At 41.5% G+C, this 12,686-nt stretch overlaps 1 protein-coding gene across 1 annotated transcript in view; it reads left to right on the forward strand.

The window, feature by feature from the left end:
* The window catches only part of RASGEF1B (RasGEF domain family member 1B), a 577,487-nt gene that overhangs the window by 51,616 nt on the left and 513,185 nt on the right, over positions 1–12,686 (forward strand). The gene's annotated exons all lie outside the window — the stretch shown is intronic.

Here is a 12,686-nt window from a genome sequence, read left to right on the forward strand (position 1 = left end):
TTCTTGGTTGGGGTGATGAGGGAGCCCATCAGTCATTTCTTTAAAATTGTATCTTTGAGATATCTGTGTTGTTCGTGAAGTACTTACGAGTTTTGTCCTTGAACTGATTCCCAAGCAGGAACTCACTCACAGACTTCAGTAGAAGTATGCAACCCATGTGTCCTTGAGTTTGGCAGGACCACTGGAAAAGCGTTCACATGTTATGTACAGTATATCTTTTATAAGGCACCTTAGTGCCATGTCATAGATTGAAATGGGCAAGGTGATTCTGGTCAAGAACATATAGATTGTTGCTAGCTGGGGCTGGAGACGTTTGGTATACGTTTAGCTTGAAGTTTCCCTATCACCAAAGAATAGTTTGACTCAATTTTCTTTGTATAATTGCAAAGATGAGAAAAAGTTGGGGGGAAATTCTTTAACTTTCCAGACAGTCCCCTTATCATCTTTCCTGTTAAGAATAGCTCATATTTCTTGAGAGCTAACTATGCGCTAGCCCTTGCACTAAATGCATGGGTACGCTGGTAAATGTTAAACAATCAGCTCTCAATAAAAAAAAAAAAAGTTCTAATTTGTAGCATCTGCCTGTTTCTGTGGTGTAAATACTCCCACCACGACCAGTGCCAGGCCATATGTGTGATGTCACTGTAGGGAGACTTGGGAAGAGATGCTGCCCAAAGGCTCTTGTGAGCAGAAAGGAGTCAAGTCCAGCACAGCCCCGGCTAAATGTTTTACAAAATGTGCTAACTCTCACAACAAGTCTATGCTTTGGTTACTGTAACAGCCTCGTTTCAAAGATGAGAACACTGAAGCCCTGAGAGGTGAATTAACTTACCCACGTTACACACCTAGCATGTAGGACAGCTAGGATGTGCACAGAGCAACACAGCTCCAGAACTTGTGCTCTTAACCACAGTGCTGTATCACCTGCAGTCTTTGTGGTGGTTTCGCCTTCAGTTCAGGAATTTCGTGGAAGTACTGTTTAGGAATATGAGGTGGCTGAGTGTGAAACCTATAAAGTAGAAAATATTTGTATTAATCTATACATCATACCTGTGTAAGTTCATCTCTGTAAAATTACTTTAGGTAGTCCTTATGAGGGGCCATCATTTGGGGGCTAGTTAGTGCTCTCCTGGGGAAAAGCTTCTAAAAGTAGGTAAAAACCATCTCAAGACAGAGCGTATGAGTAGAAAGGTCGAGGATGGGGAGACCCTGTGGATGGATGGTGACGACAGGAAGTAAGGTTCTGTGAGCAGAGACAAACAGCCCAGGCTCCTGGCTGTGAGTCAAATGCCACCAAACTGGAACAGCTTCACGGAGCACTTCTACTGGATTTCCTAGAGGAATGCTTCTGCTTGTCTGCTCACCGGCCAGTGAGCTTCAGAGAGCAGCTTGGCCTCAACATACCATAAGTGAGGGTGTCTCCATTATCTGAGCCATGAACTCTAAGAAAAGCTAATATGCTCCCTTAGTTACCCCTCTTTGGCTCCTTGATGACGCAGTTTACTTCTATGGGTGTAGTTATGTAAGTAGGATTTTTTTTTTTTTTTTTTTTTTTAGAGGAGCCTGAAAGAAACACTCTTTCTGTGCTCACAAGACTTCTGACACCAGATAATTTTGTTTTTTTTTTCCCCCCGCACCATGCAGTTCTCCAATTTTCAGCAGACACCAACTGGGTATCCTACAGTTTCACTCAATTTTGACACTAACTGCCCGGAATTAGCTAAAGACAGGCTAAGGACCCAGTCCCACAAGACTGTCCCCAACTTTGGTTGCGACTAACTGGCTGTAAATTGGGGGCTCCCACAACCCCCTCCTCAGGTTTGATAGTGTGCTAGAGCAGCTCATGGAACTCAGGAAAATGTTTTACTTATTATTACTGGCTTATTATTAAGGATACAGCTCATGAGCAGCCAAGTGGAATAGATGGTTGGGCGAGGTATGGGGTGGGGTTACATGGAGCCTCTACAGCCCCTTTGGATGCACCACCCTCCCTGCACCTGTATGCGTCCACAGACCTGGCAGCACTCCAGACTCCTGCCTTTAGAGTTTTTATGTAGGTGCATTATGTAGGCACGACTGATTAAATCATTGGCCATTGATGATTAACTCAGTCTTCAGTCTCTCTTTCCTCCCTGAAGGTTGGGGACTGGAGCTGAAAATCCCAAACCTCGAATCTCCTTGTTGGTTCCTGTTGGTTCCATCCTCCAAGAGTCACCTCATTAGCAGAAACTCAGGTATGGCTGAAAAGAACTTGTTACGAATAACAAAATACACTCCTCTCAGTGCTATCACTCAGGACATTCCAAGCGTTTTCAGAGGTCTGTGCCAGGAATGGGAGATGAAGACCAAGCAGTGTTTCTTATTATATCACAACATCACAGAGCCTTTTCTCTGATTTAGGCAAAAGGGTCTGTAAAAAAGAAAATTATTACCAATCATAATTACTGTTTTCGACATTCAAAGTCCATACAATCACGCTGGTAAAATCCAGGTGTCCCTCAAGGGAATTTGTTTCCTGGTCACCTCTGGCTTCTAGTTCTGTTTGTAAATCAGCCCCTCACTGTTTCACATGTGCTGTCCCACTATTGGCTGAACTCTAGTTTTCTTCCATTTTCTTGGTTTTCTGTTTCTCAGATTTTCTTTACTGGCTCAGCTACTCTTAAAAGTCCTCCTATTTCATTGTGTGGTTTTCTCTACCTACCACCTTCAAAGTCAGCTCCAGGCCTCTCTCTGCAAACTAAAGACCCATTAGTATACTCTGAAAAGCTTGGGCCTTTCTTCCTTCTGTAGTCATCTTTAATAGCGAAGAAACAGTGCAGAACAGATCCTCACGGATATGAAATATGCACCCATGTATGCCCCCATCCCCTACCCTCCACCCCCCCTGAGTAACATTTAATTTGATTTTCCGTTTTCACATGGAACAAATATAATTCTAGAATTTGCTCAAATGCAGTTTGGTTGTAGAATAAGTAGTCACGATATGGCAGATAAAATCATTGCTTAGTGTGATTGTCTAACTACACAATCTGTTCTGTCCCTCAGGGGCTCAGTCTCATTTGTGTTTTCTTATCTCAATATTGGTTTTATCCTTTAAATCAATTCATTAGCATAAAGGTAGGTTTGCTAGAATATAGATTATAGAATTGTCTGGCAAGAAGCAGTGTATCCAGGTATGTTTGGGGGGTGGGTTCCTCTTGTGAACAGGCCGAAGCCCACTTGGATATGCTTTGGGGTAGATATCAGTAGCCCCTACTAGTCAGAAGGGCATGATGATTAGACACCTCTCCCCTCCAGCACACACAGACTCTTGATGCCAGGTTATAATGAATTATACTGAATTCTTCCCCACATGAAGATGCTTATGAGCAAGCACGGTCGTACAAATTGTTCTGCAGGTAGATGAAGCTCCAGTTCTCTCCTTTTTGGTCACCTGAAAGGTTTACCTTTCTTACCTTTTGCAGGAAAGGTTTACCTGAGGCAAGTGTGGCACTATTGCAGTGTCAGGATTCAGTGAACTGTGGGGAAACCAAAAGTCCTCTGACCCACTGGCTGGGCACAGGATGTTTAGAGATTAGGTGGCAACTACAGGACTTATTATATTACTCTACTGTTTTCATGTGTATCTAGGTGAGTGTCCCAAATCATCTGTTCCGAATAATTCTAATTTCACCAATGGTGACCCATTTCTAGCATCTGTTTTGCTAATTAACAAGCCATTAATTTCACCAATGAAAACCCTTTTCAATACTTGTTAAGCCAGTTGTCAAAACCTCTGGTGTTGATCAGCGATAAGAATAGCTGAAGGCTTGTAGAAGTTGCCTCTGATTAAATGGTACCAGGCTGACTACCGCTGGAGTATGAGTTTCTAATTAGGGCAACTGTAGTTAGACTGTAGTTTAAACTAACAGTGATACAATACCATGCTGTAAACAAATAGGACTTGTGAGGGGAATATCTCTTGTCCCAAATGTTCAAGTATTTTGAATGTTCTTTCTAATCACTGGGCATCCTTACTCCTCCCTTCCAAAGAATGTCTCCTAGACTACAAAGAAAAGTGACAACTTTACTTTCTCAGTGGTTCAAACAAAGAAGAGCAGAGTGCACTGTTGTAAATAACACGAATGGAGACAGTCTGGTTTGATAGAAATACATTTGCAGCCATTGTAATGGATGAAATTGTAGAACTTTCTAAAGGGATAGGTATCTACTTTTCTGGCATGTAAACTTGGTCTCCTTCAAGTATGTAGTAAAAGAGATACTGGAAAAATGCAGAAAATAAATCCCCAGAAACCTCGATGTGGTTCCTTGTTTCTCATTTTTTTGTGGTAAATACTGCTCACAATTTGCAGACCAAATAAATGCATAGCAACTTGAAACTCTGACCACCATTTGTCTGTTTTTTTCTTGGTAATTTTGTGTGCCAGTTCAGACAAACTGATAACTTGTCCCATTGAGGACAAAAAGACAAATAAAGGGAATAGATGATAAACCTTCCTAACCAACCTGAAAAAGAAAATATTCATGGAAACTAGGATTCTTAATTAGCCAAGGGCCATGAGAAACAAGTTTATGAAAGGCCACTTGAAAATTAGGATTGCAAACACATCTGAATTTTTACATTGTTCAAGGTAGATAGAAAATTAATTTCCCTACGTAGTATCTCTAGCAACTCAATGATAAAAAACCTTATGTCAAGCTCTTTGGGAGGATTTGGATATGAGTTAGTGATTTTGTTGATACTTGTGTCCTAGAGAACAGGGTTCAAATTATGATGTACGTTATTTTAAAGACAGATGTGAATGAATGGGTTACTATCAATCATGGTGGACTGCTTATTCTTGGAATAATTCTACACTTTGTAGATGCCACATCTTTGAATATATTTCCTCTAGCCTGTACTGTTTTATTCTTGTTCTCACCCTGACCTCTCCAATCTGAACTATATAATTTTGTTTTACATCTTTATTGGAGTATAATTGCTTTACAGTGGTGTGTTAGTTTCTGCTTTATAATAAAGTGAATCAGTTATACATATACATATGTTCCCATATCTCTTCCCTCTTGCGTCTCCCTCCCTCCCACCCTCCCTATCCCACCTCTCCAGGCGGTCACAAAGCACGAGCTGATCTCCCTGTGCTATGCGGCTGCTTCCCACTAGCTATCTACCTTATGTTGGGTAGTGTATATATGTCCATGCCTCTCTCTCGCTTTGTCACAGCTTACCCTTCCCCCTCCCCATATCCTCAAGTCCATTCTCTAGTAGGTCTGTGTCTTTATTCCTGTCTTACCCCTAGGTCTTCATGACATTTTTTTTTTCTTAAATTCCATATACGTGTGTTAGAATACGGTATTTGTCTTTTTCTTTCTGACTTCACTCTGTGTGACAGACTCCAGGTCTATCCAGCTCATACAAACAGCTCAATTTCGTTTCTTTTTATGGCTGAGTAATATTGCATTGTATATATGTGCCACATCTTCTTTATCCATTCATCTGATGATGGACACTTAGGTTGTTTCCATCTCCGGGCTATCATAAATAGAGCTGCAATGAACATTTTGGTACATGACTCTTTTTGAATTATGGTTTTCTCAGGGTATATGCCCAGTAGTGGGATTACTAGGTCATATGGTAGTACTATTTGCAGATTTTTAAGGAACCTCCATACTGTTCTCCACAGTGGCTGTATCAATTTACATTCCCACCAACAGTGCAGGAGGGTTCCATTTTCTCCACACCCTCTCCAGCATTTATTGTTTTTAGATATTCTGATGATGGCCATTCTGACTGGTGTGAGATGATATCTGATTGTAGTTTTGATTTGCATTTCTCTAATGATTAATGATGTTGAGCATTCTTTCACGTGTTTGTTGGCAGTCTGCATATCTTCTTTGGGGAAATGTCTATTCAATTCTTCTGCCCATTTTTGGATTGGGTTGTTTGTTTTTTTGTTATTAAGCTGCATGAGCTGCTTATAAATTTTGGAGATTAATCCATTGTCAGCTGCTGCATTTGCAAATATTTTCTCCCATTCTGAGGGTTGTCTTTTGGTCTTGTTTATGGTTTCCTTTGCTGTGCAAAAGCTTCGAAGTTTCATTAGGTCCCATTTGTTTATATTTGTTTTTATTTCCATTTCTCTAGGAGGTGTGTCAAAAAGGATCTTGCTGTGATTTATGTCATATAGTGTTCTGCCTATGTTTTCCTCTAAGAGTTTGATAGTTTCTGGGCTTACATTTAGGTCTTTAATCCATTTTGAGCTTATTTTTGTGTATGGTGTTAGGGAGTGATCTCATCTCATACTTTTACATATACCTGTCCAGTTTTCCCAGCACCACTTATTGAAGAGGCTGTCCTTTCTCACTGTACATTCCTGCCTCCTTTATCAAAGATAAGATGACCATATGTGCGTGGGTTTATCTCTGGGCTTTCTATCCTGTTCCACTGATCTATCTTTCTGTTTTTGTGCCAGTACCATACTGTCTTGATTACTGTAGCTTTGTAGTATAGTCTGAAGTCAGGGAGCCTGATTCCTCCAGCTCCGTTTTTCTTTCTCAAGATTGCTTTGGCTATTCGGGGTCTTTTGTGGTTCCATACAAAATTGTGAAATATCTTGTTCTACTTCTGTGAAAAATGCCAGTGATAGGTATTGCATTGAATCTGTAGATTGCTTTGGGTAGTATAGTCATTTTCACAATGTTGATTCTTCCAATCCAAGAACATGGTATATCTCTCCATCTTTTTGTGTCATCTTTAATTTCTTTCATCAGTGTCTTATAATTTTCTGCATACAGGTCTTTTGTCTCCTTAGGTAGGTTTATTCCTAGATATTTTATTCTTTGTGTTGCAATGGTAAATGGGAGTGTTTTCTTGATTTCACTTTCAGATTGTTCATCATTAGTGTATAGAAATGCCAGAGATTTCTGTGCATTAATTTTGTATCCTGCTACTTTACCAAATTCATTGATTAGCTCTAGTAGTTTTCTGGTAGCATCTTTAGGATTCTCTATGTAGAGTATCATGTCATCTGCAAATAGTAACAGCTTTACTTCTTCTTTTCCGATTTGGATTCCTTTTATTTCCTTTTCTTCTCTGGTTGCTGTGGCTCAAACTTCCAAAACGATGTTGAATAAGAGTGGTGAGAGTCGGCAACCTTGTCTTCTTCCTGATCTTAGTGGAAATGCTTTCAGTTCTTCACCATTGAGGACGAAGTTGGCTGGGGTTTGTCATATATGGCCTTTATTATGTTGAGGAAAGTTCCCTCTATGCCTACTTTCTGCATGGTTTTTATCATACATGGGTGTTGAATTTTGTTGAAAGCTTTCTCTGCATCTATTGAGATGATCATATGGTTTTTCTCCTTCAATTTGTTAATATGGTTTATCACATTGATTGATTTGTGTATATGAAGAATCCTTGCATTCCTGGAATAAACCCCACTTGATCATGGTGTATGATCCGTTTAATGTGCTGTCGGATTCTGTTGCTAGTATTTTGTTGAGGATTTTTGCATCTATGTTCATCAGTGATAATGGCCTGTAGTTTTCTTTCTTTGTGACATCCTTGTCTGGTTTTGGTATCAGGGTGATGGTGGCCTCGTAGAATGAGTTTGGGAGTGTTCCTCCCTCTGCTCTATTTTGGAAGAGTTTGAGAAGGATAGGTGTTAGTTCTTCTCTAAATGTTTGATAGACTTCACCTGTGAAGCCATCTGGTCCTGGGCTTTTGTTTGTTGGAAGATTTTTAATCACCGTTTCAATTTCAGTGCTTGTGATTGGTCTGTTCATATTTTCTATTTCTTCCTGATTCAGTCTTGGCAGGTTGTGCATTTCTAAGAATTTGTCTATTTCTTCCAGGTTGTCCATTTTATTGGCATAGAGTTGCTTGTAGTAATCTCTCATGATCTTTTGTATTTCTGCAGTGTCAGTTGTTACTTCTTTTTCACTTCTAATTCTATTGATTTGAGTCTTCTCCCTTTTTTTTTTTTGATGAGTCTGGCTAATGGTTTATCAATTTTATTTTCTCAAAGAACCAGCTTTTAGCTTTATTGATCTTTGCTGTCGTTTCCTTCACTTCTTTTTCATTTATTTGTGATCTGATTTTTATGATTTCTTTCCTTCTTCTAACTTTGGTGTTTTTTTGTTCTTCTTTCTCTAATTGCTTTAGGTGCAAGGTTAGGTTGTTTACTCGAGATGTTTCCTGTTTCTTAAGGTAGGATTGTATTGCTATAAACTTCCCTCTTAGAACTGCTTTTGCTGCATCCCATAGATTTTGGGTCGTCGTGTCTCCATTGTCATTTGTTTCTAGGCATTTTTTTATTTCCTCTTTGATATCTTCAGTGATCACTTCGTTATTCAGTAGTGTATTGTTTAGCCTCCATGTGTTTGTATTTTTTACAGATCTTTTCCTGTAATTGATATCTAGTCTCATAGTGTTGTGGTCGGAAAAGATACTTGATACAATTTCAATTTTCTTAAATTTACCAAGGCTTGATTTGTGACCCAAGATATTATCTAACCTGGAGAATGTTCCATGAGCACTTGAGAAAAATGTGTTTTCTGTTGTTTTTGATGGAATGTCCTATAAATATCAATTAAGTCCATTTGTTTAATGTATCATTTAAAGCTTGTGTTTCCTTATTTATTTTTATTTTGGATGGTCTGTCCATTGGTGAAAGTGGGGTGTTAAAGTCCCCTACTATGAATGTGTTACTGTCGATTTCCCCTTTTATGGCTGTTAGTATTTGCCTTATGTATTGAGGTGCTCCTATGTTGGGTGCATAAATATTTACAATTGTTATATCTTCTTCTTGGATTGATCCCTTGATCATTATGTAGTGTCCTTCTTTGTCTCTTGTAATAGTCTTTATTTTAATGTCTATTTTGTCTGATATGAGAATTGCTACTCCAGCTTTCTTTTGGTTTCCATTTGCATGAAATAACTTTTTCAATCCCATTGCTTTCAGTGTGTGTGTGTCTCTAGGTTTGAAGTGGGTCTCTTGTAGACAACAAGTATATGGGTCTTGTTTTTGTATCCATTCAGCCAATCTGTGTCTTTTGGTGGGAGCATTTAGTCCATTTACATTTAAGGTAATTATCGATATGTATGTCCCTATTCCCATTTTCTAAATTGTGTGGGGTTCGTTATTGTAGGTCTTTTCCTTCTCTTGTGTTTCTTGCCTAGAGAAGTTCCTTTAGCAGTTGTTGTAAAGCTGGTTTTGTGGTGTTGAACTCTCTCAGCTTTTGCTTGTCTGTAAAGGTTTTAATTTCTCCATCAAATCTGAATGAGATCCTTGCTGGGTAGAGTAATCTTGGTTGCAGGTTTTTCTCCTTCATCACTTTAAATATGCCCTGCCAGTCCCTTCTGGCTTGCAGAGTTTCTGCTGAAAGATCAGCTGTTAACCTTATGGGGATTCCCTTGTGTGTTATTTGTTGTTTTTCCCTTGCTGCTTTTAATATGTTTTCTTTGTATTTAATTTTTGACAGTTTGGTTAATATGTGTCTTGGCATATTTCTCCTTGGATTTATCCTGTATGGGACTCTCTGTGCTTTCTGGACTTGATTAACTATTTCCTTTCCCATATTAGGGAAGTTTTCAACTATAATCTCTTCAAATATTTTCTCATTCCCTTTCTTTTTCTCTTCTTCTTCTGGAACCCCTATAATTCGAATGTTGGTGTGTTTAATGTTGTCCCAGAGGTCTCTGAGACTGTCCTCAGTTCTTTTCATTCTTTTTTCTTTTTACTGCTCTGCAGTACTTATTTCCACTATTTTATCTTCCAGGTCACTTATCCGTTCTTCTGCCTCAGTTATTCTGCTATTGATCCCATCTAGAGTATTTTTCATTTCATTTATTGTGTTGTTCATCATTGTTTGTTTCATCTTTAGTTCTTGTAGGTCCTTGTTAAATGTTTCTTGCATTTTGTCTATTCTATTTCCAAGATTTTGGATCATCTTTACTATCATTATTTTGAATTCTTTTTCATGTAGACTGCCTATTTCCTCTTCATTTGTTAGGTGTGCTGGGATTTTATCTTGCTCCTTCATCTGCTGTGTGTTTTTCTGTCTTCTCATTTTGCTTATCTTACTGTTTTTGGGGTCTCCTTTTTGCAGGCTGCATGTTCGTAGTTCCCGTTGTTTTTGGTGTCTGTCCCCAGTGGGTAAGGTTGGTTCAGTGGGTTGTGTAGGCTTCCTGGTGGAGGGGACTAGTGCCTGTGTTCTGATAGATGAGTCTGGGTCTTGTGTTTCTGGTGGGCAGGTCCACGTCTGGTGGTGTGTTTTGGGGTGTCTGTGGACTTATTATGATTTTAGGCAGCCTCTCTGCTAATGGGTGGGGTTGTGTTCCTGTCTTGCTAGTTGTTTGGCATAGGATGTTCAGCACTGCAGCTTGCTGGTCGTTGAGTGAAGCTGGGTGCTGGTGTTGAGATGGAGATGTCTGGGAGATTTTCGCCATTTGATATTATGTGGAGCTGGGAGGTCTCTTGTGGACCATGTCCTGAAGTTGGCTCTCCCACCTCAGAGGCACAGCACTGACTCCTGGCTGCAGCACCAAGAGCCTTTCATCCACACGGCTCAGAATTAAAAGGGAGAAAAAGTAGAAAGAAAGAATTAGTAGAAGTAGAAAGAAAGAAAGAAAGAAAGAAAGGAGGGGGGAGGGAGGGAGGAAGGGAGGAAGGAAGGAGGAAGGAAGGAAAAAAAGAAAGAAGATAAAGTAAGATAAAATATAATAAAGTTATTAAAATAAAAAAATAATTATTAAGAAAAAAAGAGAAAAAAATTAAAAACAAACGAAAAAAAGGACTGATAGAACCCTCGGACAAATGGTGGAAGCAAAGCTATACAGACAAACTCTCACATAGAAGCATACACTTACACATTCACAAAAAGAGGAAAAGGGGAAAAAATCATAAATCTTGCTCTCAAAGTTCACCTCCTTAATTTGGGATAATTCGTTGTCTATTCACGTATTCCACAGATGCAGGGCACATCAAGTTGATTGTGAAGCTTTAATCTGCTGCTTCTGAGGCTGCTGGGAGAGATTTTCCTTTCTGTTCTTTGTTCTCACAGCTCCCAGGGGCTCAGCTTTGGATTTGGCCCCGCCTCTGCGTGTAGGTCGCTGGAGGGCGTCTGTTTTTTGCTCAGACAGGACGGGGTTAAAGGAGCCGTTGATCCGGGTCCTCTGACTTACTAGGCCGGGGGGGGGGGGGGGGCACGGAGTGCGGGGGGGGCCTGCGGCGGCAGAGGCCTGCGTGACGTTGCACCAGCCTGAGGCGCGCCGTGCGTTCTTCCGAGGGAATTGTCCCTGGATCACTGGACCCTGGCAGTGGCAGGCTGCACAGGCTTCCCGGAAGGGGGGTGTGGACAGTGACCTGTGCTCGCACACAGGCTTCTTGGTGGCGGCAGCAACCGCCTTAGGATCTCATGCCCGTCTCTGGGGTCCGCGCTTTTAGCCGCGGCTCGCGCCCATCTCTGGAGCTCCTTTAAGCAGCGCTCTTAATCCCCTCTCCTCGTGCACCAGGAAACAAAGAGGGAAGAAAAAGTCTCTTGCCTCTTCGGCAGGTCCAGACTTTCCCCCGGACTCCCTTCCGGCTAGACGTGGCGCACTAACCCGCTGCAGGCTGTGTTCACGCCGCCAACCCCAGGCCTCTCCCGGCGCTCCGACCGAAGCCCGATCCTCAACTCCCAACCCCGCCCGCCACGGCGGGTGAGCAGACAAGCCTCTCAAGCTGGTGAGTGCCGGGTCATCACCCATTCTCTGTGCGGGAATCTCTCCGCTTTGCCCTCCGCACCCCTGTTGCTGCGCTCTCCTCCGCGGCTCCAAAGCTTCCCCCCCTCCGGCACCCGCAGTCTCCGCCCGCGAAGGGGCTTCCTAGTGTGTGGAAACCTTTCCTCCTTCACAGCTGCCTCCCACTGGTGCAGGTCCCGTCCCTATACTTTTGTCTCTGTTTATTCTTTTTTCTTTTGCCCTACCCAGGTACCTGGGGGGGTTTCTTGCCTTTTGGGGGGTCTGAGGTCTTCTGCCAGCGTTCAGTAGGTGTTCTGTAGGAGTTGTTCCACGTGTAGATGTATTTCTGGTGTCTGAACTATATAATTTTTATTCTGCTAAGTTTAGGATTTCTTGGACAATAGGATAGTGAAGCCAGGGGGGAGACTTGGATTTGGATCTGTATCAATTCTGAGTCTTTGAAGTAGGGTCAGAGGGACAGATCCAACTAGGTAAGTGTGGTAAGTTAAACATGGTACTGAGTGAGGAGAGTAATGAAAAGATAATACTCTGTGAAACAGGGTTAGGAAGGATACAGCTCTTGTACCCACCAGCCCTACGCTTCCATGCCAAGAACAGCTATCACTAATTGAGCATGACGTCCTATTTTCTGGAAACTAGACAAGGCCTTGGACTTCTTTCCCACAAAGTATTCTAGGCAGCCAGTACACTGGAATGAATCGATATTTGTTGTCTAATTGCATGACCCATGTGGGGCATAAGAAACTTCAGAGCAGGCAATATCTGAAACAGCAGGCAAACAGGCCATAGGCATTGTTGGAGCAAGCTCCTGCCACTAAGTGGCTTGGAATGCTAGTCCTTTGGGGAGTGACAAGCAAAAGCAGGGCATGGAGCCCTCAGTTGTTAAGGGTCTGGGATGTGGGCAGGTAACCAAGCTGGGGAACAGAGCAGAGTTCTTGAACTAGTG

The sequence above is a fragment of the Delphinus delphis genome, chromosome 5 (genome assembly GCF_949987515.2).
Source record: "Delphinus delphis chromosome 5, mDelDel1.2, whole genome shotgun sequence".
Classification (NCBI taxonomy): Eukaryota; Metazoa; Chordata; class Mammalia; order Artiodactyla; family Delphinidae; genus Delphinus; species Delphinus delphis.